Source organism: Chelonoidis abingdonii, chromosome 8 (genome assembly GCF_003597395.2).
Source record: "Chelonoidis abingdonii isolate Lonesome George chromosome 8, CheloAbing_2.0, whole genome shotgun sequence".
NCBI lineage: Eukaryota > Metazoa > Chordata > Testudines > Testudinidae > Chelonoidis > Chelonoidis abingdonii.
Genome location: NC_133776.1, coordinates 56,153,324 through 56,166,028, shown reverse-complemented (window position 1 = coordinate 56,166,028; position 12,705 = coordinate 56,153,324). Strand labels below are relative to the sequence as shown.

Here is a 12,705-nt window from a genome sequence, read left to right as displayed (position 1 = left end):
CCCTCACTGCTCCCCTACTATATTTTGACCCCACCCACCATACACCCCGCATTGGGGACATTACAGACTGTATGTACTATATGCTAACCCATAACCAAATACCAGCGTCCCCCCCTACTCTGTATGTTGCCCCTGATGACTAATGACTGACACACCAAACTCTTTGTATCATCTTTATTTAAATATTTTCTAATAAGCTGCTTCCTTTTCTCCCCTCCCTGCCCACCTTCCACACAGGATGAGAGGTAAATTCTATGGATGAACCTCTGAACTCTAAGGCTGCACCCACCAAGGACAGCAACTGTGAGTGGGGCACAGAGAAGGAACAGGCACGTTAAGGAGACTCTTGGGTTGCTGGACTTAAGACCCGAGGGGAAAAGGAAACTGCTCAGCTTACTTGGAGGGGTGAGTCTTTTGCTCATGGTTTGTGCTTATGAACCCTAGTTGCAGTGTTTTCCCAAATTAATACTGAGTTAATTCCCTCCTTTTATTAAAAGTTTTGCTACACTCAGAATGAGCTTGGATAGGGGAAATATTGCCTCTTAGAGGCACCCAGGGGGTGGCGTGTAATCATCACAGGGCACTGGGTGGGGGCTCGAGCCATTTTTGTGTTGTATTGTTGAAAAGGAACCCTTAGAACTGAACTCGGCCCCTGCTGCTGCTGGATCCACCTGGCATAAGGGTTACATCTGCACAGGGACTAAATTATAATTTTTGCTCTAGGTTTATTTGTGCAGATTTGAAAATTTGTGGAAAATAAAATGTAGAACTACCATGCAGAAAACTGTAAAATTACAATGAAACAGTTCCTGCAACATTAAAGCAACATGAACATGTATATGTAAAATCAACCAACCAAAGGAGGATTTTAAAAAGGTATATATTTTGTTGTGGAAAAAAAATTAAAACTGATAAACATAGCTCTGACTACCTTAGTAGTTTAATCAATTCTTTTGTCCTCCTTTCTGTCCCAAACTCACAGACACCAGTATTCTCTATTTCACCTATTTAGAGAGAGTTTTGAACATAAAACTGCAACATGTATGAAATTGAGATCCCAGGGGTTTTTTGTTTTGAATTTCCAGTAGGGCTGTCAAGTGAATAAAAAAATCGTGATTAATCGCACAATTAAAAAAATAATTGTGCAATTAAGCGGTATTCGATTGTTTAACTGCACAATTATTTAAATATTTTTGGATGTTTTCTACATTTTCAAATATTGATTTCAATTACAACAAAGTGTACAGTGCTCAGTTTATATTTTATTACAAATATTTGTACTGTAAAAAACCAATAGGATTATTCAATTCATCCTAATACAAGTACTGTAGTGCAATCACATTATCATGGAAGTTTAATTTACAAATGTAGAATTATGTAAAAAAAAAAAAAAAAACTGCAGAGAGTCCTGTGGCACCTTATAGACTAACAGATGTATTGGAGCATGAGCTTTCGTGGGTGGAAAAACTGCATTCAAAAATAAAACAATGTAAAACTTTAGAGACTCCAAGTCCACTCAGTCCTATTTCTTGTTCAGCCAATCCCCCAGACAAACACGTTTGTCTACATTACCGGAGATAATGCTGCCAGCTTCTTGTTTTTAATGTCACTTGAAAGTGAGAACAGGCATTTGCATGGTACTGTTGTAGCTGGCATCACAAGATATTTACGTGCCAAATGCCCTAAAGATTCATATGTCCCTTCATGCTAAAACCACCATTCCAGAGGGCATGTGTCCATGCTGATCATAGAATCAGACTATTAGGATTGGAAGAGACCTCAGAAGGTCATCTAGTCAAATCCCCTGCTCAAAATAGGACCAACACCTGATGACAAATTCTGCTTGATAACAATCCAAAGCAGAGTGGACTGATGTATGTTCATTTTCATTATCTGAGTCAGATGTCACCAACAAAAGGTTGATTTTCTTTTTTGGTGGTTCAGGTTCTGTAGTTTCTACACCGGAGTGTTGCTCTTTTAATACTTCTGAAAGCATGCTCCACATCTTGTCCCTCTAAGATTTTGGAAGCCACTTCAGATTTTTAAATCTTGGTTCGAGTGCCACAGCTATCTTTAGAAATCTTAGTGGTACCTTCTTTGCATTTTGTGAAATCTGCAGTGAAAGTGTCCTCAAAACAAACTACAAGTGCTGGGTCATCATCAGAGACTGCTATAACATGAAATATATGGCAGCATGTGGGTAAAACAGAGCAGGAGACATACAATTTTCCCCCAATGAGTTCAGTTACACATTTAATTAATGCATTATTCTTTTAAATGAGCGACATCAGCATTTAATTAATGCATTATTCTTTTAAACGAGCGACATCAGCATTTAATTAATGCATTATTCTTTTAAACGAGCGACATCAGCATGGAAGCATGTCCCCTGGAATGGTGGCCAAAGCATAAAAGGGAATACGAATGTTTTGCGTATTTGACACAAATACCTTGCAATGCTGGCTACAAAGTGCCATATGAACATGTTCTCACTTTCAGGTGACACTGTAAATAAGAAGTCGGCAGCATTATGTCCCGTAAATTTAAACAAACTTGTTTATCTTCACAATTCGCTGAACAAGAAGTAGGACTGAGTGGACTTGAAGGTGCTAACGTTTTACACTGTTTTGTTTCTGAGTGCAGTTATATAACAAATTTACATTTGTAAGTTGCACTTTCACGATAGAGATTGTACTACAGTACTTGTATGAGGTGAACTGAAAAATACCATTTATCATTTTTAGAGTGCAAATATTTGTAATATAAAGTGAGCTCTGTACACTTTGTATTCTGTGGTGTGATTGAAATCAATTTATTTGAAAATGTAGAAAGACATCCAAAAATATTTAAGAAATTTCAATTGATTTTATTCCTTAACTGTACAATTAAAACTGAGCTTAATTGCAGTTGACTCACGTGATTAACTCAAATTAATCGCCATTTAAAATTAATCGTGATTAATCAACAGCCCTAATTTCCAGAATAGATTAGATCCTCCTCCTTAAGAAACCTGCCAACATTTTGCAAATCATATGTATATATGTTAATAACTCATATCTATATATTGTTAATAACTCATAGGGGAGAGGAAGAGTCAGATGAGGGACAAAAATTTAAACAGAGGCACCAAAAGATTCCATATGAGAAGAGACTGAAAAGACTGGCATAGATGCCGACTCACCACCGGCATCCAAGCTCTCCTCCCTTCAGCACCTCCTGCCTGCCAGCGGCCCCCGCTGATCATCTCCTCTCTCTCTCTCCCTCCCAGCGCCTCCTGCACACTGATTGAAGTATAAAAAATAACAGATAGGAGATACAGAAAATAAATTGGGCCCACTTATTTACCTTCTCTCATAAAACAAGAACAATGATACTCAATTTAATTGAATAGTAGGAAATTTAAAAGTAGAAGATGGAAATGCTTCTTTGGAGCGTACTGCCACAAGATATTCATCAAGGCCAACATCTTAGTAGGTCTTAAAATTAGTAGACAAAACAAGAACATCCACATTTACATTGGATGGGATTTTTCTTTTCAAGTCAGAAGGGATATATACTCTCATGCTTCATGGCATAAAACAGTCACTAACTGAGTGAGGTTAGGAAGAAACATTTCTTTTTAAGTGACTTTGCCTCTCTCTTCCTCACTTTCCCCATCTGTAAAATAGGAATAATGAAACTGACCTTCTTTGTAAAGTGCTCTGAAATACACAGCATTTGTTTCTCCTCTGAAGCATTTGCTATTCTCAAAGGCAGATTATCAGACTAGATGGTTTGTCAGTCAGATATGGCAATTCCTCTGTCCCTAAATTAACTGCCTTCTAGGCTGATGATACTCTTCCAAATGTTTTCCCATGGCTGGGTATCTAACTGTGTTCACAATTCCCACTTTTATTGAGTAGACCAGAATACCAATGGAGGCTCAAAGATCAAGAACACCTTTGCTGCAGATCACCACTCCCATTATAGAATACAACATAGTGGACACAGATCCTACTTCCCTTTGAGGGCTTGTCTACACTTACTGGTAGATCAGCACTGCTGCAATCAATGAAGCGAGTGTCAATTTTGCAGGTCTGGTGATGACATGCTAAATCAATGGGAAAGCACTTTTCCATTGATTTGTGTACTCCACTTCCCCGAGAAGTGTAGAGGAGAGTGTCTCCCGTCAAGTTCCCTTCGATACAGTGCAGTATAGCCACCACGGTAAGTGGATCTAACTACATCTACTTCAATTACATTATTCACGTAACTGAAGTTGCATAAGTTAGGTCAGTGGTTCTCTTTTTTTTTTTTTTTTTTTTTTCTTCCCATGACCAGTGAATGCTAGGGGTCTTGGCAGACCACTTAATATCTTTCCAAATGTTGTTTGTACATTAGCTAACTAACGTAAGGCAGTTTCAGAGTAGCAGCCGTGTTAGTCTTTATCCACAAAAAGAACAGAGTACTTGATTCAATTAGTGTAATGACCCAACATCCAGTCTGTTTAAACTAAGTTAATTGTATCTATATTGCAATTAATTCAGTTCAGCAGTCTCTCTTCGGAGTCTGTTTTTTTGAAGTTTTTTTGTTGCAAAATTGCCACCTTCAAGTCTGTCACTGAGTGGTTAAGAGAGGTTCAAGTGCTCTCCCACTGGTTTTTGAATGTTACGATTCCTGATGTCAGATTTATGTCCATTTATTCTTTGCGTAGAGATCTGTCCGGTTTGGCCATGTAAATGGCAGAGGGGCATTGCTGGCACATGATGGCAATCTCACATGGTAGATGTGCAGTGAACAAGCCCCTGATGGTGTGGCTGATGTGATTAGGTCCTATGATGCTGTCACTTGAATAGATATTGTGACAGAGCTGGCATCGGGCTTTGTTGCAAGGATAGGTTCCTGGGTTAGTGTTTATGTTGTATGGTTGGCGATGCTGGTGAGTTTTTGCTTCAGGTTGGGAGGCTGTCTGTAAGCAGGACTGGCCTGTCTCCAAGATCTGTGAGAGCGAGGGATCATCTTTAAGGATAGGTTGTAGATCTTTGATGCGCTGGAGAGGTTTTAGCTGGGGGCAGTATGTGATGGCTAGTGGTGTTCTGTTATTTTCTTTGTTGGGCCTGTCCTGTAGTAGGTGGCTTCTAGTACTCTTCTGGCTCTGTCAATCTGTTTTTTACTTCACAGGTGGGTATTGTAGTTTAAGAATGCTTGATAGAGATCTTGTAGGTATTTATCTCTGTCTGAGGGATTGGAGCAAATACGGTTGTATCTTAGAGCTTGGCTGTAGACATGGATCATGTGGTGTGTGCTGGATGGAAACTGGAGGCATGTAGGTAAGTATAGCGGTCAGTGGGTTTCCGGTATAGGGTGTGTTTGTGACCATCGCTTATTAGCACAGAATGTCTAGGAAATGGACAGCTTGTGTGGATTGGTCTAGGCTGAGGTTGATGGTGGGATGGAAATTGTTAAAAATCAGTGGAATTCCTCAAGGGCTTCTTTTCCATGGGTCCAGATGAAGATATCAATGAAGCGCAAGTAGAGTAGGGGTGTTAAGGGAATCTATTTCCCCATGTTAAGTTCTCCTCACACCTTCTATGGGTCATCTTAATTATCACTTCAAAAGTTTGTTTTTTTTTCCTCCTGCTGATGATAGCTCATCTCAATTGATTAGACTCTTCCTATTGGTATGCATACTTCCACCTTTTCATGTTCTCTGTATGTATAAATATCTCCTGTCTGTGTGTTCCATTCTATGTATCCGAAAAAGTGAGCTGTAGCCCATAAAGCTTATGCTGAAATAAACTTGTTAGTCTCTAAGGTGCCACAAGTACTCCTGTTCTTTTAATGTAAAGCACTTTGGATAAAAGCACTACATTAAAAAAAAATTACTGAATATACTCGTTCATTAGCCCATTTGTCTATACTCTATAAATAGAAAAAACTGTATGACCTTTTCATAAGCCGACCCTATATTTCAGGGTGTGGAAAACTTTGGCTCCCAGCCCGCCAGAGTAAGCCGCTGACAGGTCAGGATGTTTTGTTTACTTGGAACGTCTGCAGGCACAGAGCCCTCAGCTCCCAGCGTCTGTGGTTTGCTGTTCCCAACCAATGGGAGCTGCGGGAAGTGGCGCCACTTCCCACAGCTCCCATTGGCTGGGAACAGCGAACCGCAGCTACAGGGAGCTGAGGGGCTCTAGGCCTGCTGAAGCTCCAGGTAAACAAAACGACAATGTATTGGATATTCAATTCAATGATTCCATAGGGTTTAAAATCATCAAATTTTGGTGTAGACCAGTTTAAGCCGACCCCCGCTCCTTGATGCGTCACTTTTTTACCCAAAATATTCAGCTTATGAAAGAATATATACTGTAATAATAATTAAACGTTTTTTGTTCTATAAATAAACACACAACTCATTTTAATATCACTAGTCTTGCCTTTCTAATGTGATGGATGTGCCCTCTCTCCCCCGCTGTGGCAGCCGCCGATCTGGGGCAGGGAAGGGGGGCCATCTCTCCCTGGCAGCCGCACCCCTGGAGCTAGGGAAAGTCACCTCTTTGGCCGATACAACCCCACATCCCAAATTCCCTCCATCCCCTCTTTTCACCCCACTGCCTCCTCATCCCTACCTCCAAGGCCACCACCTCACCTTACATGTGCATCTTCTCGAGGGTCCAGGCACCTAATTAGTGGAGCCACACCTATGCAGCTCCACTAATTTGATGGGTGGCCCTTCACTCTTTTGTATACGGCCGCCCAGGCACGCGCCTTAGAGGGAACTATCCGCGGACCACCTGAATGGAGCTTGTGGACCAGTTTAAGAACCACTGAATTAGATCGATTTACCACGGTAGTGTAGGCCAGCCCTTAGTTTTAAAAATGTGACAAGATGCCAGTCCCCTAGCCTACCTCCTTCCCTAGCCATCTCTATAGATTACAGAAAGTCAACACAAGAAATGTAATAAAATCAAGAGGGATTCAAAAATACCAATAGAGTATGATAGTCTAAGGCCTTCTTCTTAGGCTAAGGCCAATGGCTATACAGCAGGGACAGCCATAAACTGAGAAGCCTATGGTCACGTCCTCACCAGTTACATTGAAATAAGGCAATTTTGGGTTGTTAAACAGGTGATCCAATCTATCACCTCCAGAGAAAGGGAAAAGCCTAGAAGATTTAAAGAAATCTTAGTTTGATAGCATCCTGTCTGGCAAGAACTCACTTTTCAATAGCTGGGGTGTGAAATCCTCATTTTTGTTCCATTACTGTAGTCCCCCCTTTCCTATTGTTTATCTGTATAGTCTCTGGTTCTGTGGTTGTTTCTGTCTGCTCTATAATTAATTTTGTTGAGTGTAAACCAATTAAGGTGGTGAGATATAATTGGTTAGATAATCATGTTACAATAGGTTACGAAATGATTGGTTAAGGTATAGCTAAGCACAACTCAAGTTTTACTATATAGTCTGCAGTCAATCACGAAGTGGGGGGAAGGGAGGATTGGAATCGTTTTGCTAAGGGGGGTAATGGGAACAGGGAATGGGCACAGACAAGGTTCTGTGGCATCAGAGCTGGGAAGGTAAGCACTGAGGAAGGAAACTGAAACCATTGCTTGCTGAAAGCATAGGTACCAACTCCATGGGTGCTCCGGAGCTGGGAAAAATTGGTGGGGGCAGCTCCCCACTCCACCCCAGCTCACCTCCACCTCCTCCCCTAAGTGTGCCGCATGCCCGCTTTTACTGCTAGCTCCCAGCACTTGCGCCACAAAACAGCAGGGCAGAGGCGGGGCGAGCACCCACCAGCACCGGGGAAAGTTGTCACCTATGGCTGAAAGTTCATCCCGATAAACATTTAATTGTTTGCACCTTCAGACTTTGGGTATTGCTGCTCTCTGTTCATGCGAGAAGGACCAGGGAAGTGAGAGGTTGAAGGAATAAGCCATCTAACAAAAACCATATGGGAAGATTTCCAACTTACTGCAATATTTTCAAAATTTGCCACAGGAATTACCTGCCATATTTTTTAATAATTATTTTGTGCTGGACAGAAAAGTTAGTCAGCACATTTCTTTGAACAAACTTCTTTCATTATTTCACAGTCTGTTGCTTATAAGTGAACTGAAATTCTTTTTCAAAGTATAAATGACTATTACAAGCTTTTGGAGACCTGAAATCACCAACAGAACGTATGGCTGTCTTTAAGAGGGCAGAGAAATACATTTTAACAAATCCATGGCCATTCAGATCTTCAACGCAAGAGCAGAGATAAGACTCAGGGTATGGCTACACTTGGAGATGTGCAGGGCTGGGAGTTACAGCTGTCTTCGTACAGCTGTGTAGGGACTGCGCTGCAGTGTGGCCACATTTGCAGCATTTGCAAAGCTGTTGGGAGTGGTGCATTGTGGACAGCTATCCCAGCGTTCAAGTGGCTGCAACGTGCTTTTCAAAACAGGGGCGTGGGGTGGAGTGTGACAGGGAGTGTTGGGAAGACAGAGTGGATTTTTGGAGCTGACACTGTTCTCAGCTCCCTACCTTGCAAGTTCTAAGGACTGGAAGATACACAACATCTACCTTCAATCATTTTAAAAGTTCTGACCCTTCCCCCACCCCTCTCTTATTCACTAAATGCAAATTGTGCACTCCTAAATAGCCTTCAGACCACATAAGCAGCTGCTCAACATGGACTCCCTCCTCCCCTCTCTTCTGAAGCAAACAGCTGTGAACATTCCAAAGCAATTCCCCTGCCTCCGCTCGCCTCGCTGGCTGGAGCAACAGCAGCTGTGTTTGTTTTTTAGATAAGTAGGTCTGGGGAGCTCATAGTTCAGCCATTCTTCCGGTTTGTTGTGGACAGGAATTCTGGGATACCTCTTAATACCCTGGAAACCAATAAAAGTGCTTTTGGTGGCCACACTTAATGAGCAGTGCTGCATCAGCAGCACTGCAGTCGTTACACCCCAAGCAGACCAGGTGTACAGCCAGTGCTGCAGCCGGGAGTTGCAGGGCTGGCTGTGCCTTGCAAGTGTGGACACAGTAAGTTGCAGCGCTGTAACCACATCACCAGCGCTGCAACTCTCCAGTGTAGCCATACCCTCAGATCCTACCATTTAAAAAAGTCCTCTGCCACTGGAGCTAAAAGAGAAGCTCTGTCCATTCTTCAAAGGGGAATTGTAAACCTGAAATCAAGTTTAATTTAACAAATGTAGTCTCAGTTACTACCTGTCTCTAAGTCCTCCTGCCATTTTGTGGTTTTACAAACACTTTCCAATTTAAATTTTTTTCTAACTTGTTGCTTTATGAACGACCTACAACAGCAGTGGGGGACACTGACTAAGGATATAATCCTGCAAACACTTAGGCATGTGCTTAATTTTAACCATTGAGTAGTTCCAACTGAATAAATGGGACTAATCACATGCTTACGGTTAAGCACATATAAATGTTTGCAAGATTGCTCCCTATTTATAGTCCTAATCCTACAATCAGATATGCCCATGAGCATTCTTCTGCAGAGTCAGGGCCTAAATAGAAAGACAATGAAACTGATCACTCAACTGGATTCTAAAAAAGAAACAAGCTGAAAAATAGACAAATCTTTTTTCTCTGTTTTCTTTGTTATAATCATTTTAGGTTTTCTTGTAATTGTAACTATAAAATAGGTAAAGATTTCAAGATGTAAATATTGATAAGTTGATCGCATCAATATAAAACTATAGCTAAACCTTGCATTATTTTCATAGTTATTACATGAAATGTGAAGTTAGCTGAATTACACAGAATAAATAAAAAATGTGAAATTCTACCTTTTTTAACTAGTTTTTCATAAGCAAATAAAAAGCCTGAGAGATGTGAATAGGCAATCAAGTGCTCCTGTAATGCACTATGCCTTTAAGAGCACCATAGTGGTATGCACCCAGTGTAAGTGGCCAGATAAGAGGGTGGTGGTGCAGGTATACAGAGTGATCCCTCCTTCCTGACTACCCCCATTCAACCCCCTGTTCCCTGCCCACCACCACAAACTCCCCTGCCCTCTATCCATACACCACCATCCCCCAGCTCCCTGGAGCACCAGTGGCTGGCAGCCCTACAGCTGTGCTGCCCAGAGCAGCAGGACAGGCAGCCACATCACCCAGCAGGAGCCAGCCACGCGCAGCACAGAAACCTGGGTCAGGCTGGGCTCTGCAGCTACGCTGCCCCAGGAGCTTGCAGCTCCACAGCCCAGAGCATTGCAGTGAGCTGAGGTTGCGGGGGAGGGGAAACAGCGGGGGAGGGGCTGGGGGCTAGCTTGCAGGGCCAGGCTGGCCACAGGCAGTAGTTTGCCCACCTCTGCTCTAGAGCAGTAGCCAAGTGTGGGAAGCGGCATTAGTACCCCATTGCCAGCTCCTGGTTTGGCAGTTAGAGTAACCTGAAATAGGAGAGGAACTCTCTGCAAAAGCTGAGGAAGAAGAGCTGTATGGGAGCCAGGAACAGGAGAGGGGTCTGCTCCTTCAGCCCCTCTTACTTTAACCTCTGAATAAGAGCTGCAGGGCATTGCCCAGCTTAGAGTGTCCCTGTGGAGTTGGACAGCACCGCCCACCCAGAGGATTGGAGTTGCTGTCCTCAGGATCATTGTTAAAAATTGGAGATCTTTAGTTGTTTTCAGGACTGGATCCTCCTTAGGGGAACCTGTGTGCAGCAAGTGCTTGTGTGGGGGTGCGGTAGGGATGCCAACCCTCCAGGATTGGCCTGGAGTCTCCCAGAATTGGCATTGAACTCCTGGTGATTACTGAAAGCAATCTGGGAGATTTTAATAGGATATTTTAAGAAAATGACACTATGTCATGTTGAGGGAGGAGGAGAATCTCCTGGAATAGCTTCAGTTAGGGTTGGCAACCCTAGGGTGCAGCCAGTGCGTATGTGGGTAACAATGGACCCCAGTGAGATGGGGACACGCTGGGGCAGGTAGAGTTGCAGGGGGAAAGCAGGGAGTGGGGGTAACTATAACCCCAGTGAGATGGAGGGCAGACCATAGGCGCTGGAACAATTTTTTTTATAGTGAGGGTGCTGAAAGCCATTAAGCAAAACTGCAATCCCTCTAAATCAGTAGTTCTCAAACCTTTTTTTTCAGACCACTTAAATTGCTGAGGGTCTCAGCGGACCACTTAATGATATTTCCAAATGTTGTTTGTACTGTTAGCTAACTATTGTAAAGCACTTTGGATAAAAGTGCTATATTAAAAAAGACTTAATTAACTTTTTTTGTTCTACAAATAAAAGCACACAACTTATTTTAATATCAGTAGTCTTACCTTTCTAATGCAATGGACGGGCTCTCTCTCCCCTGCCGTGGCAGCCCCCAAGTTGGGGCTGGGAAAGAGGGGGTCTCTCCCTTACCACAGAGCTGAGGCTGGAAAGGAGGGCTGTCTCTCCCAGGCAGCTGCAGCCCTGGAGCTGGGGAAAATCACCTCTTTCTTTGGCCAACACAGCCCTGCACGTCCCAAATTCCCCCCACCCCTCTTTTCACTCCACTGCCTCCTCCCACCTACACCCTATTTCTCCCCCCTCCTCCACCAAAGCCACCACCTCACCTTACATGGGTCTTCTCCAGGGTACAGGCACCTATTTAGTATAGTCAAGCTTGCTGGGCTCCACTAATTAGGTGTGTGGCCACCCAGGCACGCCTCTTAGAGGGAACTATCCACAGACCAGAGTTTCAGAACCACTGCTGTAAATGAAGGAAACCACTTTAAACCAGCTGGCACTGCCATACCCCTCCCCAGCACCCTTAGTCCCAACACCTAAGAGGTAGGCAGGGTGTGTGTGGGGGGACAGTTATAGCCCCAGGGGCACCGGGGACAGGCAGGCGAGGGAGAAGAGATAGCTAGAGCCCCAGGGGGAGTGGGGAGGGGAGGTAGCTAGAGCCCCAGGGCAGGGGGCCGGTCAGGCAGGGGGAGGGGAGGTAGCTAGAGCCCAAGGGGGATGTGGGGGGGAGGTAGCTAGAGCCCCAGGGCAGGGGGTCGGTAAGGCAGGGGGAGGGGAGGTAGCTAGAGCCCAAGGGGGATGTGGGGGGAGGTAGCTAGAGCCCCCAGGGCAGGGGGTCGGTCAGGCAGGGGGAGGGGAGGTAGCTAGAGCCCAAGGGGGATGTGGGGGGAGGTAGCTAGAGCCCCCAGGGCAGGGGGTCGGTCAGGCAGGGGGAGAGGAAGTAGCTAGAGCCCCAGGGCAGGGGGTCGGTCGGGCAGGGGGAGAGGAAGTAGCTAGAGCCCCAGGGCAGGGGGTCGGTCGGGCAGGGGGAGGGGAGGGGAGGTAGCTAGAGCCCAAGGGGGATGTGGGGGGAGGTAGCTAGAGCCCCCAGGGCAGGGGGTCGGTCAGGCAGGGGGAGAGGAAGTAGCTAGAGCCCCAGGGCAGGGGGTCGGTCAGGCAGGGGGAGAGGAAGTAGCTAGAGCCCCAGGGCAGGGGGTCGGTCGGGCAGGGGGAGGGGAGGTAGCCATAACCCCAGGGCGGGAGGGGGAATAGCCAGCGCCTGGGCAGTCCCCGGCACTGCCCCCACTACCGCTCCCTCCAGACAGACTGGGACAGCGGCCTGGCTACAGGCGGGCCCGGGGGACGCAGAACCGCGACTCCCCGCCCCCCCCGCATACTCTAACCTCGGCGGTGATGTCGGCGGCCAATAAGCATCCCTGGCCTCTTGGGCACCATCACAACCCCCCCGCGCCCATCCCGCAACAGGACCGGCCGTAGGGCCCTAGTGGGGCTGCCCAA

General features: G+C 45.0%; 1 protein-coding gene across 5 annotated transcripts in view; it reads right to left on the bottom strand.

The window, feature by feature from the left end:
* Nucleotides 1-12,691, bottom strand: part of CEP19 (centrosomal protein 19) — a 17,523-nt gene extending 4,832 nt beyond the window's left edge. The window contains exons 1-3 of one of the 5 annotated variants that reach the window (XM_075068643.1): nucleotides 12,591-12,691; nucleotides 11,535-11,671; nucleotides 3,182-3,281 (exon numbers count right to left, since the gene is read on the bottom strand). The gene's annotated coding sequence lies outside the window, so the exon portion shown is untranslated. Of the gene's footprint in view, nucleotides 1-931; nucleotides 1,091-3,181; nucleotides 3,282-11,534; nucleotides 12,109-12,590 lie in introns of those variants that run through there. The other 4 variants (XM_075068642.1, XM_032805956.2, XM_032805966.2 and 1 more) reach the window with 4 other exon arrangements.
* Nucleotides 12,692-12,705: the final 14 nt, after the last annotated feature.